General features: G+C 41.0%; 1 protein-coding gene across 1 annotated transcript in view; it reads right to left on the reverse strand.

Annotated features, from left to right (window-relative positions):
* PHLDB2 (pleckstrin homology like domain family B member 2) overlaps positions 1 to 12,868 on the reverse strand; it is a 79,868-nt gene that overhangs the window by 65,213 nt on the left and 1,787 nt on the right. The window contains exons 2-4 of the mRNA XM_074536026.1: positions 11,091 to 11,272; positions 522 to 739; positions 11 to 106 (exon numbers count right to left, since the gene is read on the reverse strand). The gene's annotated coding sequence lies outside the window, so the exon portion shown is untranslated. The remainder of the gene's footprint in view (positions 1 to 10; positions 107 to 521; positions 740 to 11,090; positions 11,273 to 12,868) is intronic.

The following is a 12,868-nucleotide window of genomic DNA, read 5'->3' on the forward strand; positions in this document are numbered from 1 at the left end:
GGTCCCTTACCTTCACAGATTTTATCCACATCAGGTGTGGACAAGACTGCATTTCTGCCAAATGAGCCAGAGCCCACAGCTGGGAGTTGGTTCAGCCTTTTGTTACCTGCAGGAGGAGAGGCCATTCCCAGTCAGACAAAGCTGGTTGAGATAAAGCTTCCCATTGATGGCTGGGTGCTACTATACCCAGCCTTTTCTTTGGTGGCAAAACTGGCCTGGCGTCTTCCATTTTGTGCCTTAACTACTCATTTGGATTAGTAGTCTATGATTTGTTACATTCTTTGGTGGGGTGATGCAATTATTTATTAAAACCAGATCATGAAAATGATCCAGGTGAAAGCTATTCCTTCCCAATGCCTCTGTCTTCTGAAAAAGGTCCAGAGATTACTTGTATTAGAGTGATTGATGAGAACAGGAACAGCTAGATCTGAGCAGTTGTGCTTCAGACTGAGCCTTTGTTTCTTAAACCAGCATCACCAACACACCAATGGATTATTAAGTTGCACACTTTTTGAACAAACCTGTTACAACAATTGAAGTCACAAGGATTCAGTTTTCCAGGATGTAACCAGAGCATTTTGAACCACCTGTCTATAGCTTGAAAAGCAGAACTTTGGGTGCAACTTCAAAGTAAGCAGTCATTCCTCTGCTGTAACTTCCTCGAAGACATTTTGAGGCAGTGTAGCAGGCTGGATTCTAGGTTATGAAAGAATCTTGATTTTTAAGGCTTGTTGGGAATCTGCAAAATCAAAAAGCAATGTGGAGGATGACTGCATTCATCAGTACCACTCTGGTGAAAAAAAAAAAATCACAACCTGTACTTACACTGGTCATCCTAGTTAAAAATCTAAAAAGGTCTTAATTTAGCACTCAATAGAAATGTATATCAGTAATAAAATAAGTTGGGGTTCAACCAGTGGAGTGCTCTTTTGACTTGTCCTGGAACTTTCTTGAACTATCACACAAGAGCTATCAAGAAGAAACTCCCTGGGGAAAATAAGTTACATGAGTAATCAAATCTCATGCTTCAGGGCACAAGTCAATTGCTGGAAGTCTCAAGAAAGGAATTTCCTTACACTCTTCCTTTGCACAGTTGTACGTAATTACCTAGGTTGTAATTGCAAGGCAAAAAAAGTGATTATATTTTTTACGTTTTCTGAATCATCAGACCCTGGCTGCTTTTGCAGTTGAATTCAGAGCTTAAGGGACAGGTCTGGTACATGGGTTTTGTTGCACTTCTGTGAGTTTTTGTCTAGATTTACAGTACATTTGGGAGGTTTGCTTTTCCTTTATGCTGACTGCCCAGCCCACAGTATAACTCTGTTGCAGAACTACCATTAAAGGAAGACTAATTTAGACAGTTAATTTTCTGTAAATAATCAGTAGTTACCTTAAAAAAGTCTCTCTATAATTGCACAACTCATAATGACTCATTTAAGTAGCAGCAGTGTTGCATCCATAATGGCCTAAAGATATAAACAAGACAAGATTTGTCCAAGAGGTAACTATTTTTATTAAGCAACTTGACCATTCAAAATGCAATAAAAGAGCACGCTATTTCTTCATTAAATAGGGTATTTTAGTAATCAAAAGAATTTTTGCTACCACAGTATGGACATTGCCTCAAATCACAAGAGCACTCCCCTATTAGCTTGTGTATGGTTCTCTGTCTTCACAGCTGATTAATTGCTTCCCTTTCCTAGAATCAGTGTGTGCACTGGTCAGTGAGGATGGCTTAGGGCTTCATCAGCCAGTTCTGCTGAGGTCTCTGCAGTACTGGTAAAGTGGTTTTTCCTGTACACAAGTACATTTTGAATATACGATCTGTGAGAAAACACACTGAAAACTACAAGCACTAGCAAAACCTTGGTCAGTGCTCCTCATAGATGCCAAAGCAGTAGGAAAGCAGTAGGAAAGCACAAGACATGGTGCAAATTCTGTAGCTACACTGGTTTACAATTATAGTCACAGATTAGGACAGCTAATAGTTTTGTACTCAGTGATTGGATACATTGGTACCTTCATTCCATAGTTGCCTTCATTCCCCTTCTAGTCTTATCTTTTACCCAGCAAGCAATAAGCCGATTCATAAGTCCTTACATGCACCAAAGTTTGGTACCTTGTAATTTCCTTCTGATTCCAAGCCAGGGAAGTTTTCTATTCTCCTTTGAGCTCTCTTTATCAAATCTGGATACATATATAACAGTACTGTGGGTTGTGTCAGTAGGACAGTACTTCCTTTAGTAGGAAGTGAGATGAACTCTAAAGCAATTTAAGCTATTTGCCCAAGGTTACATAAGAAATCTCAGTGGGGGCATGGTATGGAACAGAAGAACCAAAGTTACTACTTTAATTTCACAGTTAATCTGTGTAAAGATGGATCTCTTTGTGCTGAAATAAATTCTCATTTGTTTTCTTCCTCCTGCAAAAAAGTATTCTTTCCCTTCAAGTGAAATTAAATTAATTAATATGGAGTCAAAAGAGGTGAAACAATGTGTTTGTACCAAAAAGAAAGATGGTTGCCAAAGCTTCTTTCATTCTGTTTGGAGCTTTCTCTAATAAAGGAAAAAGCTTTCTCTAATAAAGTTTAGATAAAATATATTCTCACAACTTATTCATGAAGCTGTTTTTGCTGACAAGTTTTTATATGTGCATTCAGAAGGGTTGTAGAGGTTTTCTTTTCAGCAGATGGCCCCCAAATGTAGAATTATGTCCCATTAGCAGCACAAAGGATGACACAGTATTGCTACTACTTTCTCACAGTGGTAGAGGCAGAATAAGATGCAGAGATAGATTTTAGCCTCAGATTTCTGAATTTTTTTCTCCTAGCAGAAGCAGGATTAAAAGCATCTAAAAAATGTAAATTATAACAATTCTCTCCCTGCACAGCCCTTACATAAGTATGCCTTAAATGCTTAGACAAAATATGCTAAACCCAAAGACAAACATCCTGAAGATGCGCTAATACCCAAGGTAAAATCAGCCTAAATCGAAATAGAAGTCAAACGACAAGCCACCACCACATGGCTTTCCCACTGCACTTGCACCCCCTTCAGCCCTAAAAGTATATCAGGATAGTGAGAATGTCACAGAATGCAATACATTCCAAACAGAATAAGCAAGGGAAAGGGGAAGATAGTCCAGCACTTCCCTGCAGGTTTTTAACAGATGGGTGCTGTATAAGCCTGGCTCCTGAGGCCAGGATATATATGCCCTGTGCCAGATTATTCTGTATTCTGTTCTTCCCTTTCCTCCTTGTGTCAACCCAAGTTTGAGTTACCCTGGGGAATAGTGGAGGACCATGCCCAGCCATCCTACAGGTAACACTGTTCCCTGTGCCTGCTGTTGGATGTCCCACCTGCCTCACAGGGTCTGTCACAGGCCACTAACAGGACTGGGTTCTGGCAGGCTGGGCAAGGGGTGAAACTGTGGGAGGGCTCTGGATCACCTTGCTCTTTGTGCAGGCTGCAAACTGCTGGAAGAGCTTTTGGTACCTGAGCTTAGTGTAAATAAAGCACTTGGGTACTTCAGATTCAGAACTCTGCATCTCTCCATCTGCCCAGCCGGTGGTCAGTGGGAACCCTGCTCTTTTACCAGAAGTCAAAGCTTTAAATGGCAGCACACCAGCTAATGGTACAAGGTAAACTGAAAAGCAAATAAACACAGATATTTTGGGAATATGAGTAGTTTGAAAATGCTGTTTTACAGGAGCTGAGCCATGAAAAGTCTGCTGTCTTATGCACATGTCCTTGTCTACACTGGTCCCCACAGAACGCCTGTCCCTGTCCTGCCGTGCTGCTCCTGGAGCTCGGGCACCCCTTTTCCACAGAGCCCCATAAATGCTCTTTACTCTGGGTTGCACTGCTGTGGCCATGACATCACACATTTCCCATGAAATTCCCACTGACTGATGTAGGATTAGGCCTGCAGGAAGCAATAAAATATGCTTGCTGATCCCACAGTATCATAGGAAATTAATATATGACAATATTTATCACATTGTTTAAATAAATTCTAATTTTGTACTGTAGTTTAAAGACCACTGTAAAATCTCAGATAGGAAGCTGGGGGTAGTCTGGCTTCTTTGTCATAATGCCTTGTCTACATGTTCCTTTTTTTTTTTTTTCTTCTTTGTACTACTGAAACCTTAAAGCACTCAAGGGGAGGCATCTCAGTGTTGGTGAGCAACAACCTTCTTTTAGGTTGCAAGCTCTTCAGACCATCCTGTAAACTAGAAACCCATTTTAAACAAAAAGAGAAATGCACTATGTCAGTGATATGCTTTGCCAACAGGATATAAATTGCTAAGCAATATGAAATGGTGACCCAAAAGTAGCCCATAGGAGCTGGGTGATTAATACATAAAGAGACAAGAGGAATGACAGCAGTTCCTCATTAGACTTAGAAACAGTTTGTCATTAGTGCATTTTTTTAAACTTCAGAATTTTAATGGGAGAAAAATGTATATTTATGCCTCCAATCTCCTCTTTAGTTAACGGAGGCTTCAGGTTCCCCCTCCCCCTTCATTTCTGGAGAGGCTGCCAAGTTTTCCCAGAGCTAAAAGCAACAACTTTCTGTTAAACATTACTTCATGCTTCTGGTATTAATCTAATAGGGGGCTGGATGAGGAGGAGGGGAAGCTGCAATGAAAGCTGATTTCCTGCCATGCAGTAGGAAATCCATAGAAAATTCAGATATAACACTAATTTTAACAGCTGGATGACTGCTTTGGCTTTTACTTGCCATAGGAACATACAACTGCATAGAGTTTTTTTTGGTTATAAAAACAAACCAGATGTCAAGCAAAAGGCAAAATGAAAAGGAGGCTTGCATTTGTAAATGCCCCAATTAAAGCATTCTTTTCCGCTACTCTAGAAATATCAACAAATTTTGCAAATTGTCTCTTATTTCTATTAACATTTCTAATATGAATATTCATGGAAAGAGAAAACATCCAAGAAAATTGTCTTGCTAATAAGCATTTCAACAAATATTTACTTGGGATGTGCTCCAGCCACCACTTTGCAAAGGGCATTAGTGAATTTGAGAATCACACAATAGAGACATTTAAATAAATCTTTTTGAGGGAGATGAAAATATCATCACAAAACCAGTAGATTGTGAACACTCAAAATATATGTGAGAGAAAACTGTCCTGTAGCAGTCCTGGCTGTAGACAACATACAGCACAGAACTGTTAGCAGCACATCTCTCAGGCTTGACTATTCTGTTAATAATTGTTTGGAGAGTGATGCCCACAAACGTAATCCTATATCTTGACTATTTAAAATAATGGCTGTTTTCTTCTTTCAATGCTTGTTGCTTCACTTGTTTCTTACACACCATGTGGCTCCAATCATGACATATTATAGAAGATTTTTTACATTGAAGCAAAGAAACCTTAATACAGTACGCATGCTGGAACTGAATGCTGTTTTGCAGACAAAGCAGGGCTATATATTGTGTGTGTATACAAGGAAGGACCTTTACCACAGATTATATTGATTATAAAGCTTTACCTGCCTGCTGATGCATGCAATCAACAGAACATGGCAGCTGTTTTTTATGTTCCTAACTGCAGCCAGCTGTTAGGCTGAAAGTGTTAAGTCACCCTTTTCATCAGTCCCAGGCTTGCATTAGGCAAACTGGAGGACTCTCAGGAGCAGCGATGTGTGAGAAACCCCAGAAGCTAACGCCCAAAATATGAAGTTATGCTATGTGAGCAGTGAGGCTTCTCAAGGGGCAGATAAGCACAGGGCTGGAACATTTGATAGTCTGAAGTACTGATGGGCAGGAGAGACGAGGAATGAAGGCCTGGAAAACGAGGGAATGAGAAAAGTTCCTGTGGATATCACATTAGAAAGAAGTTTTAACAGATAAAGCTGCTTAGGGTGTTGAAAAGGCAGAGACCTCTAAAAAGAAAATTGTTTCCAGTTTTTTTTTTATTTTGTGTTCCTAAACCCCAGGATGTTATGCATAGTTTTTAAGTCAACAGGACTATTGCCATTGCTCTCTCTGTACTCCAAAATTTCCAGCTGGTATCAGGTTTTCCTTGTAATGGAAACAAGCTGGCAGAACTTCAAAGTCTTGATAATAGTTTATACAGAGAAAGGACAGGAACAGTTAGTTATACTTCCCTATTAAAAATGTTTTCACCTCTCAGTATTTTGTAGAAGTTGGATAGAATTTGGCAATGAAATGGTGCCACTTGTATCTGGTCAAAGCTCAGAAAGAGAAAATGTAGCTGTACTGGAATTTGTTTGGGAAAGGTTGTCTGAGAGCTCAACTTTTGTTAAATATGCCATGACCAGGGGCTATGAGCACCATTTCATGGTGCTCATAACCCAAGTCATGGCATATTTAACCATATGCTCACCAGCCTTGATCACAGTCGGACAGCTTTTCAATGGCTAAGAAACTGAAATGGAAGTTTGAAAAATAGGGATATATGAGTATCCTATTTCTTTATTGGAAAGCACATGCAATCCTGATAACCACTAAGACAGTATGAACTCTCCAAAGAACATAGGAAACTGAGTGAAAAAATGAATGAATGAAAAAATGTTGAGTAAGTGAAAATAACACTTCAAAATAAATTTGCCTTTCATTAACAAATCCAGTTCAAACAATTCCATCAGAGTCTTAATCTTTTCTAAGTTTTTACCACAGTAGGATTGTAGCCTCAGTTTCAAAGCTGTCCTAACTTTATATTTTTACTTCTTTGAAAAAAATGTTTCTCTTTTAAAAGTACTACAGCTCCCTCATTTATTTTCTTCCTTCTTTTCTTCTTCCCTGATCATATGCAACAGCAGAAATGGCCTTTGTTAGCTTTTTCTGGGCTGGCAAGAAGCCAAAAGATCCAGCTGACAAAAACATCAAATCAGCAATTCCAGTGTGAAAAATGTCCTTTTCAGAGCCCCTGTTTACAGGATCCCTGTCACGGAGCACCTCAGCAGCTCCACAAGAAGAGCCTTGCATTGCCCTTCCTCCCAAGGTGATTTATCCTTGCTCTGTTCCTTGTGTTTCAGCGCTGAGCTCTCAGTTCCCCACCGATTGCTGCCCGGCGTTTGTGTGCTGAGCTCTGGGGGAGGCTGATGCGACAGCAAAACAAAGCTCCCGTCACTGTGTTCAAGAAGTGACTGCAAGGCTCAGTGGGCCAGCTCCTGTGCCTCCCAGCCCTCATTACATCTGAAACAGAGCACCCTGTACTCAGAGGGAAGCAGCTTGACAGGCTGTGTGGGCCTAGACACAGTAGGGTCAGCAAAAGGTCCCCGAGTCACCTACTACTGGATCACTTGAGTTTGCACCAGAATTTCTAACACAAAAGGGTCAAGATCTTCACAAAAGTTGCTTGTTCACAGTGGGCAGCACTCATAAAAACAAATGCTGTGAACAAACTTAAGGGTCTCTCTCATGCTTTAGTTGAATAAGATGAATTTTGATTTATTTTTTCCCCCCAAGGGAATTCAATGATTTTTGAGGAAACAACACAGTAAATTAAGATTTCACTGGGCTGTGCACTGATCTGAACTACAGCTTTGGAGTATGGAAGTGGTTCATCCTGCAATCATAGCACTTCATTTAATATCAAAATAAGCACTTATTTCTCATGCAGTTTTCTTTCCTGAGCCTTTCTTTAGTGGACACAAGTGAACACTGTGCTTTTTGTTCTTTCTCCTCCCCTTTCCTCAGTGATCCTTTGGTATTTACCTCCTCTTGTTTTGGATTTCCTGTCTGTACCCTAGGGAAAGGATTTTCCTGTGAGAAACAAATGTCATGTTGCTGATCTGTTTGGATGCCTAGAGTTCAAGCACAGCCTCCACGTGAAGCAAAGCTCTCATCTACCTGCTACCAGAAGAGTACTGCTCTCAGATTTTATTTTTTTTCTGAACCATTTCATTTGGAACTAGCTTTATAGAATCAATTTTCTGGTCCCTAGCAGAGCTGCTGTTTCCATTTTTTAAATTAGGTCGATACAACTGTTTTGGGTAAGTGAAGATGTAAACTGGATTAAATCTCAAAATTCAAGCCAAATATAATTTTGAAAACATATGTACATGCATACTTTCTGTAGGGTACTGTGTAGCACATATGTTTTGGTTACTGTATTTGATGTTTTGCTCTGAGAGGGGGAGAAAAGCAAGTGGGAGTACTCTGCATTTCTTCCACACATATACAGAGCGCAGGGCGCAGTGACTCTAGTAGAAGCATCCAGATATGGTGATATTAAACACACACAGCTGTTCCTGAAATTGCAGAAGGTGGCTCTGCATAAGAGAAGAAATATTCCTGGCAATTCACACCTAATTATCATGGAAATAAAAGTCACCAGCAGGACAAGAGAAGGAAAGAAAGTTCTGCATTTGAGCAGCAGAAGTCCCAGAAGATGTTTGCTCAGATGGTTGAGACTCAAAACTTTCTTCCCCTCAAAGACAGAGCAGAGCTTTTCATTTTTTCCAGTGATCAGAGACCAAAAAGCCTTTAGCCTCTGGGCTGAATTGTGTCCAAGGCTGTTGAGCCTTGGGTGACTTGCTGACAGGCCTTGGAAGTGCTTGGGAAGAGAGGTGCCACCTCTCCTCTGGCTCTGGAGAGGCAAGAAGTCATACCACAATCGTGCTGTGAAGACAGAAAAGTAGTTTTTGGAAGCTCCCTGGGGATTATGTTTACGTACATGCATGCTCAAGTGCAAGGTACAAGTGCTATACTGAGCATGTGTCGTACCAACAGAGTGCAAAAGTAGGGCTAAGGAGTGGGGTATATTGCTTAGTGCATTTTCATTTAGAGGTCTTCAGGGTGTTTGGTGCTTAGGATGTTGAAAATGCCTTAGATTTCTTTGCTATCCTCTTGTAGTATGTGATAAGGGCTGCTGGATTGCCATGATTGCAACTGTGGCAAACAACAATCTGTGTCTTTGAATGGTTATGCTGTACAACTTCAAGCTGTTACAGAGCACTGGGGAGGGTTTTGTGGCTTGTGGTGTATGCAGAATGGGTGATTTGTAGGTCTTCTGAGTCTGACCCCTGTGCTTGTGAGGCATTGGATTGGATAACTGTGGTGGCTTATTCCATGTATATTGTATCATACCTCACACTGGTCACTATTTTAAAGAAATAAATAATTGCCTTTGTATTCTCACTATGAAAATTGACTAAAAACTTGTTTAATGCACATGAAAGAATGTCTAGATTTTGAACTGTGGGTAATGCATTCTGGAAAGCTCAAAAAAGCCAGTACTCCTGCCAGTGCATCACCAGAGAGCTAGCTGGAGTTCAGAAGAATGCAACAGGATCATGTGCAACCTTGCTTCAGTCCTATCTTGAAACCATTTGCTTTTCATTTTCTTCAGTATCAGTATAAGAAGAATCTAAATCTACACTTAGTGATCATTCGTGGGACTAATGAAAGGCAGATGCAGATAGTGCTTTAATAAAAATCCGACTGGGTTGCAGGGGAAATTGCGTGGAGCTTGCAGACACTTTCAAACCAGAGGAGCTATCTGTGAAAGGCACAGTTCAGAAAGTCTTGAACTTTGTCTCAAAAACTCATAATGTTAGAAATCTCTTGAGGTCAGGCATATAAATAGACTTGTCAAAAGCCTAGTTTTTTCAAATAAAGACACAAGGGACAACCTTTCTGTCACAGCAGACAACCCATTCACATGCTAAATCTAATCAACAAAACAAACACTGCGGAAAAAACCTTCTAGGCAGTGAGGCAGGTGAATAACCAAAAAAAGTTCATTCAAGGGAGAGACCACCGTGCTGGACACTCTAGTAATCAAAGAGTAAAACTGAACTGTGATCATGCTGACTGTACAGTAAAGAAAAAAAAGCAAACCTCCAAGTGCAGCTCTCACTTTGCTAGTTCAACACTGTAACAAGTAAATATTGCTATGTGGGAAGCTCCAGTAGAATTGATTTAGGCTAGGTGGGTCTGGTTTGTGTTTTGTTCTGACCTGGCCTTTTCCTTCTAATTGATGATAATTTATATTTTCCACACTGGAATCTGGATTGCATTCCAAATAAAAGGTTCACTTGCTTAACTACATTTAAAAGCTGAGATACCTGCTTCTTTGCCACTGCAGTAATGAGGAGATCTATCAGAGCATTGCCATCTAATACTTTTGCATAACTTATCTCTTGCAGGTGGACAAGAGTTGGAATCTGGCACTGCATTTTTCTGATACAAAGCCTCCTGATTTCGGAGCAACTCATTAAACACAAGTTCTCACATATCAGTGAGTACTTCAGAAGAGAGAACACCTACTCTTCCTGAAGCTCCAGGTGCCTGACTTCTGAAAACTCAGCTTTTATTCAGTCAGAGAGAAAGTATTTATTTGGCTGTGAGTTTCTTCATGCCTTCTTTGCATGCTGCCCTGTTGTCTTTCTGGTTTCTCTTCCACATGAACAGCATTCTGGCACCTGCATGTTAATTCAGCCTGTTGTCAAACCCTCCACCTACACAGCAATTTTTAACCAGCTTTGTACATACCCTTATTTTTGGGGTGGCGGCTCCTATTGTTTCCGCTATCTATTCTTTAAAGCCTAATTGCACTCTGCAGTTGATTCAAATGAACGGTGGGTTGTTACACCCACTACCCTCAGCAAGTGCCAGCATCACAAGATAGGCATTTTTAGTTCCCAGGCAAGCCCCTGTGTTTATGTCCCTCAGAAATACTCAGCAGGACACTAACCACAGATTACAAGTTTGCTCAGATACACAGATCTCTTCTCAGGGAACTTCTAGAGCTGCAGACAATCTTCCTCTACATTCCTACCCTAGTGAAACCTCTTATGTAAATGCAGTGGCTCCCTTTTATTTTTACAAAACTAGACTTTGAGTACTATGAAAAAATGGCCTGTTCCATTCTACCTGTTGCTCTATAAATCATTTTCCTATCCCCAGCTAAATCTATTTTCCAGTTAAGTATGCCAACAGGATGTTCCCTTTGCTGAAAGATCTGGATTTTGTCTTAACTGTAGATTTATAACTTTGTGAAACGCAACTCTACACATTTCAAAACTAACCTGTATTGTCAGCTAGCCTTAATGTGGTAAGATACAGCACAGCCAGAATAAAGAGATTTTTACCTTTCAGTCAAAACTGTCTTTTATGGCAATGAGTAGAAGCTGGCTTCATGCTCTGGAAAGCTCTTGACATTGGGACACCCACATTCAAGTTCTTGCTTTGTTTATCTTAGTGGGTCTGGAGTAAAAACTTCTGGTCCGACTTGGGCAGAACTTTTAAGTGGGATCCTGTATCAGGTGAGTGCCTGGTACCACAAAACAAATATTCAGGAATTAAAACATCCTATTAGCATCCAAAAGCAAACATTAGTGCAACTGAGTTAATAAGAAAAATATATGTGTAAAAAAGAACATTTCAGACTGTTCTCTTTTCACTCCAGCATTGAATAAACAAATTCCAAACTTCCAATACTGCTGAGAAGCAACCATTGTACTCCAGCAGTAACAGAACTGCAGCACTGGTAGCAATGGGGTTTGGGCAGAAACCTTTAAAATTCCACTGCTCATAGGGTGTTTCAGATTTTTCCATGATTCTTCAGATATGAGTCTTCTAGAAGCCAAATGTACCAACTTTTTTCTCTTCCCAACTTGTTGAGGTTTCTTTACTCCTTTGCTTCCTGGGCAAAAGCCGACCCCTGATGGAACAAAGACTGCTGCCCCTTGCAGAGCTTCACAAAGCACAGGATGGTGCTCTGTGTGCAGCAGCAAGCTCTCTTCCCTGCAATGCTGCAGATCCTCCACCCTGATCCTGCCCTTTGTGATCATCCCCTTTAGCATAGCTTCCAGACGCTCAGCTCTATGTTGGACCACTTCCAAGGCTAAGGAACAACCCTCATATACCTAATGACACCAGCCTGGGCTACAGCAGTGATGTCCTTTCTCTGACCCATTTGACAGAGGAAATTTATCAGCTTTGGAGCTTTTCCACTTTAAACAGAGACTTGCTTCAATGCCGCTTGCCAGGACCTGCTCCATGGACCACACAAAGGAGCACAGTGTCATGGAAATAAATGAGCCACCTCCTTGGAATTCTCCAGCCTGGGAGTCATGCCCTGGCAGGAGCCTCACCTGGCACCTATTTTTGTCAACCAACAGGTCATAACCTAGAGGCAACATGCTGCTGTGCACAAGCTGTTCATAAGAACAAAGAAAAGTGAATGCATGGGCAGGCTTTGGAAATCCCATGGAAGTTTTACCTGATGAATTACAAGCAGATTGCAAAAACACTTCAGATACTTCTGGGAAGTACCCGATCCCATAACTGCTCCATCCCAGGAAATTGCCTCATCACTAGGCAGAGCAGTCATGCTACTTCTAGCTTTTTGCTCTGTGGCGTGATGAGTCTCCTTTTTCTGGCAAAATCATGAGTTCACATCCACAGGTGAGGTGAAGAGCCTCTGTGTGTCAATTATTTAACTGGAAAAGCCAATTGTCCTGCACAGGGGGTGTAAGTTTGAGTTGCCGCAGGAAGGGGAGGAAGCTCATGCTGAACTGATTCTTCTGCTTACTGGATGAGAGATGGGCACACAACTCTGAAGAGAACAGCAAATCCCCCAGGTGATAATGCAAGCGCCTGAGCCCAGGCCATGAATCTTGATTTCAGATAATCCTTCATTTCAAAGCTGTGAGCATGGGAGAGCACAGGAATTTTTGGCACATTTTTGTTCTTTTCAACAGCCCCTTTCCTGGGTTGTTTGCTCTCTCCAGTAGGGTATGGCTAGTAGCCCCATTTTGGACACTTGGACCAGGACTTGGAAATGCAGCCCAAGCCTTCCGTTTATAAAAGTTAAACATGTTGCAATTCCATGTTCCCATTCTGCTGTTCTCCAAATGGCATGTGC

Source organism: Zonotrichia albicollis, chromosome 2, assembly GCF_047830755.1.
Source record: "Zonotrichia albicollis isolate bZonAlb1 chromosome 2, bZonAlb1.hap1, whole genome shotgun sequence".
Taxonomy (NCBI): Eukaryota; Metazoa; Chordata; class Aves; order Passeriformes; family Passerellidae; genus Zonotrichia; species Zonotrichia albicollis.